The sequence below is a fragment of the Hypanus sabinus genome, chromosome 8, assembly GCF_030144855.1.
Source record: "Hypanus sabinus isolate sHypSab1 chromosome 8, sHypSab1.hap1, whole genome shotgun sequence".
NCBI classification, from domain to species: domain Eukaryota; kingdom Metazoa; phylum Chordata; class Chondrichthyes; order Myliobatiformes; family Dasyatidae; genus Hypanus; species Hypanus sabinus.
In genome coordinates this window covers 12,892,285-12,907,767 of record NC_082713.1, presented here as the reverse complement: position 1 = coordinate 12,907,767, position 15,483 = coordinate 12,892,285, and positions in this window count along the sequence as shown.

The window sequence follows — 15,483 nt, the reverse complement described above, 5'->3', positions numbered from 1 at the left end:
ATATAAAGTGGTAAATGTGGTCTCACTTCTAACATTTCAGGAAAACTTGGACAGGTACATGGTTGAGAGGTGTATGGAGGGATAGGGGCCAGGTGCAGGTCAGTGGGACCGGGCAGAAAAATGTTTTGGCACAGCCAAGAAGGGCCAAAAGGCCTGTTTCTGTGCTGCAATGTTCTATGGTTCTGAAAGGCAGGTAGGTGTGGAGATGAGTCCATGGCCAGATCAGCCATGAATTTATTGAATGGTGGAGCAGAGCAGGCTTGACAGGCCAGGTAGCCTACTCCTGCTCCTATTGCTTATGTTCTTGTGTTCTTACAATGAATTCCACCACTCTCTGGCTAAAGAAATTCCACCTCATCTCCATTCTAAATAGAAGTCCTCTATCCTGAGTACGTATCCTCCGGTCTTAGACTCCCTCATCATAGAAAACATTCACTCCTTATCTACACTATTGAGGCCTTTCAACATATTGACAGGTTTCAATAAGATCCCACCTCAATCTTCTGAATTCCAGTGAGTACAATTTTAATTGACTGTTATTCAGATTTGATATTCCAATTCACTTATCTCATTAGAGTATAGTATTTGAAGATATACTTAACCCATGATTATAAATAAACATCCTGCTCTTAATTCTCTGGCAGCTCACACACAAAATGCAGAGAACTCAGCAGGTCAGGCATCATCTTGGAGGAGGAGCAAACAGTTGAAGTTTTGGGTATAGACTTTTCATCAGGTCTGGAAAAAGGGGGGGGGGGGCAGAAGCCAGAATAAGAAGGTGACAAGTGGGGAAGGAGTACAAGTATGCAGGTGATAGGTGAGACTAGGTGAGGGGGAAGGTAGGTGGGGTGATAAAGTAAGAAGCTGGGAGGTGATAGGTAGAAGAGGTAATCAATAGAAAATAGACAATAGGTGCAGAAGTAGACCGTTCGGCCCCTCGAGTCTGCACCGCCATTCTGAGATCATGGCTGATCATTCACTATCAATACCCAGTCCCTGCCTTGTCCCCATATCCCTTGATTCCCCTATCCATCAGATATCTATCCAGCTCCCTCTTGAAAGCATCCAGAGAATTGGCCTCCACCGTCTTCCGAGGCAGTGCATTCCACACCTCCACAACTCTCTGGGAGAAGAAGCTCTTCCTCAACTCTGTTTTAAATAACTGACCTCTTATTCTCAATCCATGCCCTCTGGTACTGGACTCTCCCAACATCTGGAACATATTTCCTGCCTCAATCCTATCAAATCCTTTAATTATCTTAAACGTTTCAATCAGATCCCCTCTCAATCTCCTCAATTCCAGCGTGTACAAGCCCAATCTCTCCAATCTCTCAAAAGAACATCCTTGCTCTTGTATTCAATTCCCCTTGTAACAAAGGCCAACATTCCATTTGCCCTCTTCACTGCCTGTTGCACTTGCTCATTCACCTTCATTGACTGGTGAACTAGGACTCCTAGGTCTCTTTGCATTTCTCCCTTACCTAACTCGACACCGTTCAGACAATACTCTGCCCTCTTGTTCCAGCTTCCAAAGTGGATAACTTCACATTTATTCACATTGAATGACTTCTGTCAAGTATCTGCCCACTCACTCAGCCTATCCAAGTCTCCCTGTATTCTCCTAACGTCCTCTTCGCATGTCACACTGCCACCCAGTTTAGTATCGTCAGCAAACTTGCTGATATAGTTTTCAATGCCCTCATCTAAATCATTGACATAAATCGTAAAGAGCTGTGGTCCCAATACAGAGCCCTGTGGTACCCCACTAGTCACCTCCAGCCAGTCTGAGAAACACCCATTCACTGCTACCCTTTGCTTTCTATCTGCCAACCAGTTTTCTATCCATGTTGAAACCCTGCCCCCAATACCATGAGCTCTGATTTTACTCACCAATCTCCTATGTGGCACCTTATCGAATGCCTTCTGAAAATCTAGGTACACAACATCTACTGGATTACCCTCATCTAGCATCCTTGTTACACCCTCAAAAAACTCCAACAGATTAGTCAAGCATGATTTGCCCTTGGTAAATCCATGCTGGCTCGGCCTAATCCTATTTCTGCCATCTAGATGTGCCACTATTTCGTCCTTAATAATGGACTCAAGCATCTTCCCCACGACTGACGTTAGGCTAACAGGGCGATAGTTCTCCGTTTTCTCCTTCCCTCCCTTCTTGAAAAGTGGGACAACATTAGCCACTCTCCAATCTTCAGGAACTGATCCTGAATCCTAAAGGACTGAAGAAAGAGGAATCTGATAGGAGAGGACACTGGACCATGAAAGAACAGGAAGGAGGAGGGACAGAGGTGATGAGCAGTGGGGGAGAACAGAAGAGATAAGAGGGAAAGCAGAATGGTGAATGGAAACAGAGGGGGTGGGTGAGAAATTACCTGAAGTTAGTAAATTTGATGTTCATGTCATGAGGTTGGAGGCTACCCAGATGGAATATGAGGTGCTGCTCCTCTAATCTGATAGCAGTCTCATCGTGGCAGTTACTTTCCTTCTCCAAAGATGCTGGCTGAGCTGCTGAGTTTCACTTTCACACTTTTGAACTGAATTGAAAATTATTCTTTTCCCTCTGCAGATGCTGCTTGGCCTGCTGAGTTCCTCCAGCAGATGGTTTGTTGCTCCAGATTCCAGCATCTGCAGTCTTTTGTCTCTCTAGTTTCATTTCACATTTCATCTGCAAGTGCTTTTTTATTTTATAGCATGGAATGGGTCCTCCCAGTCCTCTGGGCCACACTAACCGGCAATCTCCCCATTCAAATCTAGGATAATTTACCTACCAGTTAACCAACCAACCAGTATGACTTTGGACTGTGGGAGGAAACCAGAGCACTTGGACAAACTCCACATGGTTGTGGGGGAGAATGACCAAACTCCTTACAGGCAGTGGCAGGCATTGAACCTGGGTCACTGGTACTGTAATGCATTGTGCTAACCACTGCAATACAGTGCTGCCCATATTGAACAACAGACTCACTGAGTGACTATGTTGTCCTTCCTGGGTGCACTCACCGGATGTCAGGAACGGGGACAGGATAGGACCCAAATGCAGGACACAGGCACTGAAGTACTAAGGGTAGGACAGGATGGGGATGCCATGGCATGCAAGGAGTAATGCAGGCAGGGCTGGATCCCAGAGTTCAGGCAGGGCAAGAGAGCCCCCTGGGGCAGACGCATAACTCCTGGGCAGGGCCGCCTCCCAGGCAGGAACACAGAGGCCTGGGCAAGATACAGAACACCTGGGCAGGTGTGGGCACAACCCATAGAGAGCAAGGGGTGAGAAGGGTCAGAGTCCTCAGGGCAGGCCACATGGATCCTGGGCAGGGCCACCTCCCAGGCAGAAGGCCTGGGCAAGGTGCAGACACCTGGGCAGGTGCAGGGCACAGCCCATCAGAGGTGGGGGACAGGAAGGGATAGAACCACTCAAGGGGTAACAATGACAGCCTGGCTTACCCAATAAAGGCAAGGGAATAGAAGGGAGCTGGGTCCAGGGTGAGCAGCAGGACAACCAGAATACACCAGGAAATAGGGAGAAGCAAGCAGACAGCACCACAGCACAGGCAAAGTGAATACAGCGGAACAGCAGGACCAACACACACGAGAGAAGCAGGAAAACAAGACAAATCTGGTCAAAACCAATACAGAGCAAGCCGGCGGACCGGGCACGGAGCGGGATCCAGAGCCGGCGGACCGGGCACGGAGCGGGATCCAGAGCCGGCGGACCGGGCACGGAGCGGGATCCAGAGCCGGCGGACCGGGCACGGAGCGGGATCCAGAGCCGGCGGACCGGGCACGGAGCGGGATCCAGAGCCGACAGACCAGGTACCCAGCAGGACAACCCCCAACTAGGTACAGTCCCCAAGCCCCTTATAAACACCTGCCCCCTAATAGGCGACAGGTGTACCTCCTTAAGCCAAGATACTCCAATGGCTCCGGGTGACAGGAGGACTGGCTGCAAAGCCCGGAGTCCGGCGTCCGCGGACCGGAGCAAGACCCGGAAGACAGTGAGTGATCATAACACTATAAAATTCAGAAGCAAAATCAGGCCATTCAGCTCATTGAGTCCACTCTGTCATTCAATCATGACGGATATTTTTCAGCCCTATTATCCCTGAAATCCTTATTGCCTTTATTTACTCACTTTACTAACCAAGAAACTATCAGTCTCTGCACGAAATATACCCAATGACTTGACTTCCACAGCCCTCAGTTGCCATGAATTCCACAGATTCACCACCATCTGGTGGAAAAGGTTCCTCCTTCTCAGTTTTAAAGGGACTTTGCTTCACACCGAGGTTTTGCCCTTGGATCCTGGATTCGCCTACTAATGAGAAACATGCCCCGCATGACCACTCTATCCTGGCTTTTCGGTATTCACTGCATCTGGAATTCATTTTTTAAGATTCAAGATTGGTTATTGTCGACCAAGGGAAAACAAAATGATTGTTACTCTGGATCTGCTGCAGCATAAAAAAAACACAATAAGCATAAAGAACACAATAAAACAAAGAACAATGAATATAAATATAAAAGCAATCCTATAAAACACAATGAACAAGTAACTGTTATATAGACAGACTGTGTGTATATAGAGTGATGCTAGCTGATGTGTGTGTAGTGGTGGTGCGGTGGCTTTAAAGGTGGCGATTTCTCATCACTGCCAATTTCCACGCGTTCCTGGAAAGAATCATTGAACACTGGAATGAAAACGTATGTATCATGTTGAAATTAATAGGCTTCATAAATTAATCATGGAAAAGCTCTTCTGCACATAGCTAAATGATTTTTTTTTTAAGCCAAAAGTGAATTTACCATTCATTAATCGCTTAGCACCGACCAAAGATTTTGCTCACAAATCAGGAATTCTCCTAGAGCATTACCCCTAAAAGGTCTACTATGGAATATTACTTTTCCAGTATATTTTGTGCTCTTATATACCAACACTTAAACCTTTAAAACATAACACATTACAGCATAGCACAAGCACTTCAGCCCACAATGTTGTCCCAACCTTTTAAATACTTTAAGATCAATCTAAACCTTCCCTCCCATATAGCCCTCCATTTTTTGTTCCTATTTAAGAGTTCCTTCAATGTCCCTAATGTCTCAGCCTCATCATTCACCTTTCCCTGTGTAAACCCTAATTCTGACATGCCTGCTATACTTTCCTCCAATCACCTTAAAATTATGACCTTTCATATTAGCCATTTCTGCTCTGGGATTAAAATGCACTGACCCTTAACTCTATCTATGCCTCTTATCATCTTGTACACCTCTGTCAGGTCACCTCTCATCCTCCTTCACTCCAAAAGGATTAGTCCTAGCTTGCTCAACCTATCTTCAGAAGACATGCTCTCTAATCAAGGCAACATCCTGATAAATCTTCTCTACACTCTCTCTGAAGTTTCCACATTGTTCCTATAAAAGGATCCTAAATGGTGCTATATAACACAAACAGAGTTAAAGATTCAAAGTCAAAGTAAATTTATTATTGGGATATATACAGTTAGAGGCCACTTCACTAGGTACACCTGCACATCTGCTCATTAATGCAAATATCTAATCAGCCAATCATATGGCAGCAACTCAATGTATAAAGACATGGAGACACAGTCAAGAGGTTCATTTGTTGTTCAGACCTAACAACAGGATGAGGAAGAAAAGTGTAATCTAAGTGACTTTGACTGTGGAATAATTGTTGGTGCCAGATAGGGTGGTTTGAGTATCTCAGAAACTGCTGATCTCCTGGGAATTTCATGCACAACAGACTCCAGAGTTTACAGAGAATGGTGCAAAAAACAAGAAACATCCATCGAGCAGCAGTTCTGTGAGTGAAAATGTCTTGTTAATGACCGAGGTCAGAGGAGAATGACAGGAAGGTGAAGGCAACTCAAATAGCCACATGTTACAACAGTGGTGTGTAGAAGAGCATCTGCAAATGCACAACCAGTTAAACCTTGAAATGAATGGACCACAGCTGCAGAAGACCACAGACATACACTCAGTGGCCATTTTATTAGTGACAGGAAGTAACCAATAAAGTGGCCACCAAGTGTAAATGTACTTTAATATTAAACTTACTTTGACTTTGAAACTCTAACTCTGTTTCTTTTTTAATAGCAGCACTCATGTCCCTTTTCAATAATTTGAATCTCCTATTGGGATTAGGTTCTGGATGCTCCTGATATAGATACAGATATGAGTCACAAGGGAGTCACTTGAACACGAACATCAGCTAGCTGTTGTTTTTGTAATTAGCGAATCACATTCCCAGGCTGAGGGAACAGTGAACAGAAACAGGCTTCATATCACCCGCATATGTCATGAAATTTCTTGACTTTGCTGCGGCAGTACAATGCAATATATAATGATCGAGAAAAAAATGACATTACTGTAAGTACATATATATTATATAGTTAAATTAAATAAGCAGTGCAAAAATAGAAACTAAAAACAGTAGTGAGGTAGTGTTCATCTGTTCAATGTCCATTTAGAAATTAGATGGCAGTGGTTAAGAAGCTGTTCCTGAATTGTTGAGTGTGTGCCTTCAGTATACTGTACCTCCTTCTTAATGGTAATGATAACAGCAAGATACGATCTGGGTGATGGAGGTCCATAATGATCGATACCAGCTTTTTGAGGCATCGCTCCATGAAGATGCCCTGGATGCCACAGAGGCTAGTACCCATGATGGAGCTGACTAAATTTACAACTTTCTGTAAATTCTTTACAGAATTTCTGTAAATTCTAAAATTTACAACTTTACAACTCTTTGATATGTTCGGTCCAGGATACATCCTCGGAGATGTTGACACCCAGGGATTTGAAATTGCTCACTCTCCAATTCTGATCCCTCTATGAGGACTGGTGTGTGTTCCCTCATTTTACCCTTTCTGAAGTCCACAACCGGTTCTTTGCTCTTGCTGATGTTGAGTGCAAAGTTGTTGCTGCGACATCACTCAATTAGCTGATATATCTCGCTCCTGTACAGTCTCTTGTCATCGTCTGAAACTCTGCCAACACCAGTCTTTGTGTCCAACAAGGACACTGATTCTGGAGTCACCACATCACAGAGACTTCCATCCCATGGCCAGCAATATAGATGTTAGAAGTAAACACGAATCTGAAGCTAAATGATATTTAGTGAGATCAGGTTTTCAGTAAGATTTATAGAGCATGCCTTGCACTCCATACATCTCAATATATGTGGGGTAGTTGGATTAGTAAAATACTAATGCAATTTTGTCTCTGTCACAATATTTCTTCATTTACTTTCATTATTAAACCAGAGTGTGAATATTAACAATGAGTACAAAATCTATGGTGGGTTAGATTTCATTCAATATGTTTGTAAAATGTTTATTTAATCTTGCTGAGTGTAATTGTGCTCTTAGCTTGTTAACATGACATTGTCCAATAACTTAACCTTTCAGATGAAGTATTTAAGTGCATGCTTGTTTAATTTCCTGTAATGATTTAATTCTTTCAAGTATGATGTAACTAAGCAATAGCAGAGGGAACAGTGTGTCTTGTGGGTAGTTATTGATGACAGCTTTACTGTAAAGAGCTGTCCTGTTGGCACAGTAGTGTAGCTGTTAGCACGATGCTTTACAGTACTAGCGACCTAGGTTCATTTCCCACTGCTGTGTGCAAGGAGTTTGTACTTTGTACGTTCTTCCTGTGACTGAGTGGGTTTTGTCTGGGTGCTCTGGTTTCCTCCCACAGTCCAAAGAGGTACTGGTTAGTAGGTTAATTATTCATTGTAAGTTGTCTTGTGATTAGGCTAGAGCTTGTAGGTTGCTAGGCAGCACGGCTCAAAGGGCCAGAAGGGCCTATTCTGCACTGTATCACAATAAATAAAGTGTTCTGGAGCTCAGGGATAAAGTGTCAGAGTCATAGATAACTACAGCACAGAAGAAAGCACTTTGGCTCATCTAGTCCATGCTGACCCTGCATCCACCACTTCTGCTGGAAGCTTGTTCCACAATCGCACCACCCTCTGAGTGAAGATGTTCCCCCTCAGATTCCCCCTAAATATCTTGTCTTTCACCCTTAACCTATGACCGGTAGTTGTAGTCTCACCCATCCTCAGTGGGGAAAAGCATGCTTGCATTCACCCTATCCCCCCCTCATACTTTTGTATACCTCCATCAAATCTTCCCTCATTCACCTATGCCCCAGGGAATAAAGTCAGAACATATTCAACTTTTTGCCTATAGAAAACTTTAGGACTACATTGATCTTGGAGTAAGTTAAAGATTCAGCACAACATTGTGGGCCGAAGGGTCTGTACAGTTCTGTGTTCTTTCTTCTGTGTTCCTTATCCTATGGTTTGTTTGTTCAGTCCTCAAGTCCAAAATTTTTGTCTACACTGGGGAACATCAACATTAGGCATTTTCATGCCTTACAAGGCGTGGAACGAAAGAATGTGTGGCGCGCCACTCCTCACACAGACACTTTGCAGTATTTTCTTTATTTTACGAGGTCAAGTTGTGAGCTCAACACTCAACCCGGCATGGTTGGAAAGCGTACTCGGAAACAGTCTGACTGGATTTGAACCTGGGAACCTCCATTCCGGAGTCCGCCGCTGATGTCACTGTGCCACCAGCTGACCAGTCTACACTCCTTTAATCTTATTGCTATCTTTTCAATGAATATTTGGCCCACAAGAAAACGAGTCTCAGGATTATATATGAAGACTGTGCAAAGGTCTCAGGCACATCCATATAGCTGGGATCCCAAAGACATTTGCACAGTACTATTGTAATTTTTTCCATTTCTCTGTACTGCTGTCGTAAAAACAAATTTCTTGACATATATGAGTAATGATAAACCTGATTCTGATATGGGTCTCTGTCGTGAACTGAGAGTAGGAAGGGGACAGGGAGAGGAGAATCACAGTTGTAAAAGGGGGAAGGAAGTGGGAAGCACCAGTGAGACATTCTGCAATGATCAGTAAACCAATTGTTTGGAATCAAGTGACCTTGCCTGGTGTCTCAGGGCTGCTGTGTCCACACTCATGCCACTGTCTGCCCCACATACTCCCCTGCCTCCTGTCCCACACCCCTCCTGCGGCACTCCACCCTTGTCGTTTCCAACATCCTTTGCTCCTGCTAGATTTACAAGCTTGCTCTCTGCTCCATGTTAACAAATACAGTATGATACAAAAGTCTGATGCACCCTGAGACTTCACGTCAAGTCACATTTTATTGTCATTTTGACCATAACTGCTGGTACAGTACATCAGAAAAATGAGATGTTTTTTCAGGACCATGGTGTTACATGACACAGTACAAAAACTAGACTGAACTATGTAAAAAAAAAACACAGAAAAAAACTACACTAGACTACAGACCTACCCAGGACTGCATAAAGTGAACAAAATAGTGCAGGCATTACAATAAATAATAAACAAGACAGTAGGGCAGTAAAGTAGAAAATAGGGCAGTAAGGTCTATAGTGCATAGTACTGCATGTACTTTGATAATGAAGTTACTTCAAATTTTGAACTTTGACATTGCTATGTACAACATTAAGCCAAGCTAAAAAACTGGCTTTATTTCACAAACAGGCAAATACAATTTAATTCAGTAAAACGGGAAACATGCCTAATTTTTTTCTTTTTTCTCCTTTCTCTCTTATTTCTTTTCACACTTTCTTGTTTCTACCATTCTCCCTCTCTTTCTGTTTGTTATTCTCTCTCTTCTTTTCATTCTGTCTCTTTCAGTTGCAACGTTAACAGTCATTTTGAGAGGCCTAGAATATAAAAGATAAATAGAATGTAATGCTGAAGCTTTAGAAGGCATTGGGCAGACCACACTTGAAGTATTCTGACCAGTTTTGGGCCCCTTATCTAGGAAAGAATGCGCTGGCATTGGAGAGGGTCCACAGGATTTTCTCGATCCCAGGAATGAAAGGGTTACTGTATAAGGAACATCTTAATGGCTTTTGGCCTGTACTCACTGGAGTTTCAAAGAATGAGGGGGGAATCTCATTGAAACCTATCAAATACCGAAAAGCCTGGATAGAGCGGATGTGTGGTGAGGATGTTTCCAATAGTGGGTAAGTCTAGGAGCAGAAGGGACAGCCTCAGAATAGATGGACATGCTGTAGAACAGAGGTGAAGAGGAATTTCTTTAGCCACAGGTTGATGAATCTGTGGAAGTCATTGCTGCAATGGCTGTGAAGGCCAAGTCAATGGATACATTTAAGGGGGAGGTTTATAGGTTCTTGATTACTAAAGATGTCAAAGGAGAATGGGGCTGACAGGATTAATAAATCAGCATGAACAGCAGAGTGCATTCAATGGGCTGAATGGCCTAATTCTGCTCCTATGTCTTATGGTCCCTTCTCTTTTTCCACCTTCTCTCTCACTTATTTTGGTTTCTCTCCCTCATTTTCCTGCATTCTCTCCCTTTATTTCATTTCAATATTTCCTTCTGTAAACAGCTTTCAATGATAAAGAAGGAATTGTCTGTTTAACACAAACATAATCAATCCAGATAAAAATTATGGCATGGGAGGTATAACACCAATCAGCAAGTCGTCCACTGCACTGTGTTCTGTTTACTAACAGGTAGAACCTCTGAACACTGGCCGTGCTTTGATTTATTTGTGATTAAGTGTGAAGAAAACCATACTCCTGCATAATCACCCTGAACGTCTGGAATCCCTCCAAAGTGCTGACACTGTTCATAGCAAGCCTAATCATTCTTAGCCACCGCTGGCATTTCACAGAGACGTTATTTGCTGGTTTGCCCTTCATGAGATTCAGATATAATTCAGCTGAACAGCGAGCATAGATATAAGGTACTAGAAAATTAGTTCATTATATCCTGTCCTTATCAATTACATGAATCCATGAGCTCAAATCCCAAGCGGATTGGTCCAAATGGTTAAAGGATGTTCCGCGTTGGAGAGAGAAATGGCAATTATAGTTGGGTAGTCAAAACTGCCCACACATCACTGGCACCAGTCTACCTACCATCAAGGACATAAACTCTGCTGGTTTTTTATTGTCACATGAACTGAGGTACTGAACTTAGAATCACTACAAGGTATGGAAACTACACTGCAGCAGACAGGAAGGCTCTACGATAGGTAGTCAAAACTGCCCAACGTATCACTGGCACCAGCCAACCCTCCAACAAGGACACACAGGATATCCAGAAAGGTGCCGGAAAAGGGCCAGTAACATAATGAAGGCCCCCAGCCACTTGCTCATAGACTGAATGTCCCTTTCCCACCAGGGAGGAGGGAATGTAGCATCCACACCAGGACAACCAGACTCAAAAACATTTACTTTCGCCAAGCAGTAAGGCTGATCAACACCTGCACCCACAAACCCACCCCTCCACATCCCCGACCACCACTACTTTCACATACCCTGTTAAGGTCATCTTATGTGCGGACACATCATTTCATGGATATACAATCAATGTATATAGCGATCTTAGGCATTTATAGCATACTGTGCAAAAGTCTTAGGCACCCTAGCTATATACAGTATATGTGCCCAAAACTTGCTCAGTACTGGATTTATTATGTTGTTATTATTAATGTGTTCTTTATCTTATTGTGTATTTTTTGTTCCACATCAGATCTGGAGTAAGAACTCTTTTGTTCCCCTTAAAACTTGTGTTCTGGAAGTCACGTTAAACGATCTTGCATATCCTGATGTGAACGGAACTCCAAACATGGATAATGAAAAGTGATATCCTTCTGAATTATTAAATTGAGAAATTGATAAATTATTTTATTATGTCACATTTACCAAGGTACAGTGAGAAACTCCATTGACCAAAAGGCTTGTCTGAATAGGTGAATCTCTCCATACTTAACCCAACCCTAATGCTATTCAGTCCAATCCAGTCTAATGCAATAAATCAAACATCAGAACGAATACAAAATGTATCTAAAATGAAGTATAACTGTAACAATACACAAAATACTGGAGGAACTCAGCAGGTCAGGCAGTATGTATGGAAATGAATAAACAGTTGACATTTTGGGCTTCTTCAGTTCAGAACTGGAAAGGAAGGGGGAGGATGGCAAAACAAGAACATAGGAGATGGGAAGGAGGCTAGCTAGAAGGTGATAGTTGAAGTCAGATGCTCGGTGAAAGTAAAGGGCTAGAGAAGAAGGAATCTGATATGAAAGGAGAGTGGACCATAAAAGAAAAGAAGGAGGGGCACCAGGGGGAGGTTACGCCACCACTGTTACACCACCATCAATAAGGTATAAGAACTTAGGAACATAATAAATAGGAGCAGGAGTAGGCCATCTGATCCATTGAGCTTGCTCCGTCATTCAATAAGATCATGGCTGATCTGGCCATGGACTCATCTCCACCCACCTGCCTTTTCCCCATAACCCTTGTTACGTACTCGTGACACATGACAGTGGTACCCTTGTCACGTGACTGGGGTTGAAGCTATACTGGACTTGAGGTAATGGTCTTGTGATGGTGGAGTGACATCATTTTCCCGCCAGTAGAGATCATGTGGCAGGTTTTTTTTTACAGGTTATAAAAGGAAGACCCCACCCTGTGAGGAGGGGCAGTTCGTGGCTGGATTTGCCAAGTTGATTTCATGCTACTGCGTGATTTAATGTGATGACGCAGTTTAGTTGAAAGATGAAGTTTTTATCTAATGCCTAAAGTTTAAAAGGTCATTGCCAGCAGGTTCTTTACAATACTGCTAGTTTGAGAAATCAGTGGAGAGTGAAGATCAGAGTTCGGGAGTTAAAGATCGTGGAGAATCGATTTACGACGGTGAAAAGGGTTCGCCCTTATTTAATCCTTATTCGAAAGGAATTTGTTGACTGTTCTCGTGTTAATCTCTGCAGGATAGCAGAAGATTGAGGACAGTGTGATAAAAGAAAGGTCAGTGCCTTTAATCCATTTCGTTTTGTAAATTCTTTGTGGGAAAAGTTCGACATCGGGGATCGAAGCAAAACAACAGGAAAGAGAATTTAAATCGTCTTATAAAGTCTCTCCTTTTAAATGGACCGTGAGCATTTCTGAACTTTTGGCAATACTACTTTAAAGAACTGTTTTTGCAACATCGCTTTAAGAACTGCTTAAGCTGCCGCACAGCAGCTGGTTTCCGGTTACGTTAGTGTTTGTTTACTTTTGGGGGGTTTGTTTTCAGTGTTTAATAAACGTGTTATTTGTTATATGAACCCTTGCCTAACTCATATATTTATTGTTGCCTGAATACGTAACTCCCTTAATTCCCTTAATCGATCCAAACTTGTCGTAAATATATTTACTGAGGTAGCCTCTACTGCTTAATTAGGCAAATAATTCCACAGTTTCACCAGTCTCTGGGAAAAGCAGTTTATCCTCATCTCCATCCTAAATCTACTCCCCCGAACCTTGAGGCTATGTTCCCTAGTTTTAGTAATACCATGCTATTCCATGCCTGCACTTTGGAAAGTCTGATCACCCGGCTGCACTTTTACTCCCCAAGTACAGTCCCTTGTTTCATGAAATCCTGGTTAATCCCTTCCGGACTGGACACAGCGATTCAAATTGACAGGCTCACTATAACTGTCAGGATAGGACGTCCATAAGACCATAAGACACAGGAGCAGGATTAGGTCTGTTCCACCTTTCTATTATGGGTGATCCTCAGTATCACTCACCCCATACATCTGCCTTCTCACCATACCCTTTGATGCCCTGACCAATCAGGAAAAAGGCAACTTCCCCCTTAAGAATACCCACCAACTTGGCCTCCACCGCAGTGTGTGGAAGAGCATTCCATGAATCCATGAGCTCAAATCCCAAGTGGATTGGTCCAAATGGTTGAAGGATGTTCCATGTTGAAGAGATACACTACCTCTGGCTGAAAAAAATCCTACTTACCTCTATTCTAAAAGGACACCCCTCAATTCTGAGGCTGTTCCCTCTAGTTCTGGATACCCCCACCATAGGAAACTTCCTCTCAGCATCCACTCTATCTAGTCTTTCCAACATCCGGTATGTTTCAATAAGATCCCCTGCATTCTTTTAAATTCCTGTGAGTACAGGCCCAAAGCTGCCAAATGCTCCTCATATGTCAACCCCTTCATTCCCTGAATCATCCTTGTGTATCTCCTCTGGATTCTCTGCAACTGACAACACATTCTTTCTGAGATCTGTGGCCCAAAACTGTGATAATACTTCATGTGCAGCCTTACTAGTGTCTTATAGAGCCTCAGCATTATTTCCTTGCTTCTATAGAAACATAGAAATCTACAGCACATTACAGGCCCTTCGGCCCACAATGTTGTGCCGACCATGTAACCTACTCTAGAAAACTCCCAGAATTTCCCTACTGCATAGCCCTCTATTTTTCTACACTCCACGTACCTATCTAAGAGTCTCTTAAAAGACCCTGTGGTATTCACCTCTACCACCTTCACTGGCATTCCACACACCTCTGATATCCCCCTTGTACCTACTCCCAAGCACCTTAAAACTATGCCCCCTTGAGTTAGCCGTATCATCCATGGGAAAAAGTCTATGGCTATCCACATGATCAATGCCTCTTACCATCTTATACACTAAATTCATACTCATCATCTTATATTCTATTCCCCTTGAAATAAATGCCAACATTGCATTTGTCTTCTTTACTACAGACTCAACCTGTAAATTAACCTTCTGAGACTCATGCACAAAGACTCCTAAGTCCCCCTGCACCTCTGATATTTGAACCTTCTCCACACTATTGTTCTTTTTACCAAAATACATGATCATACATTTCCCAACAATGTATTCCATCTGCCACTTTTTTGCCATTCTTCCAATTTGCCTAAGTCCTGGTGCAATTGCATTGCTTCTTCAGTACCATCTATCTATCCTGCCTGTCAGCCATTCCTCAATCCATGCCAGTATCTTTCTTGTAATGCCACAGGGATTTATCTTGTTAAGCAGCCTCATGTGTCACACGTTATCAAATGCCTTCTGAAAATCCAAATAAATGACATCCTGTAGCGGTGTGCTACATGCAGCGCTAAAATTACGACACGGAGTCGGTAACTGCAGTCGAAGGAAAAACTTTATTCGAAATCCTTAGCCTCACTTTTAAGCCTCCCTCAACCTGCCCCCCTTGGCGCAGAGGCTCCAAAGCTCTGTGCTCGCAAACCCCCGTAGGCTATCTCCCTTAGCCGGAAAGCTGGCTAATTGTGAGCCGGTTTGGATGTGTCAGGAAATGGGTCGCCACATAACACCCCCCCCCAAGAACTGGCGATACACCCCCCAATGTCCACAGTCTGGGCCGGAACCTGCTTGTGAGGTCGGCCTCTGCGCCGAGGTGCCGGAAACTCGACCGGTTGCGCCAGGTCCACATGGGACGGTTTGAGTCGGTCCACCGTGAAAACCTCCTCTTTCCCCCCAACGTCCAGCACGAACGTGGACCCGTTGTTCCGGAGCACCATAAACGGCACCTCGTATGGCCGTTGCAGCGGTGGCCGATGCCCGCCCCGTCA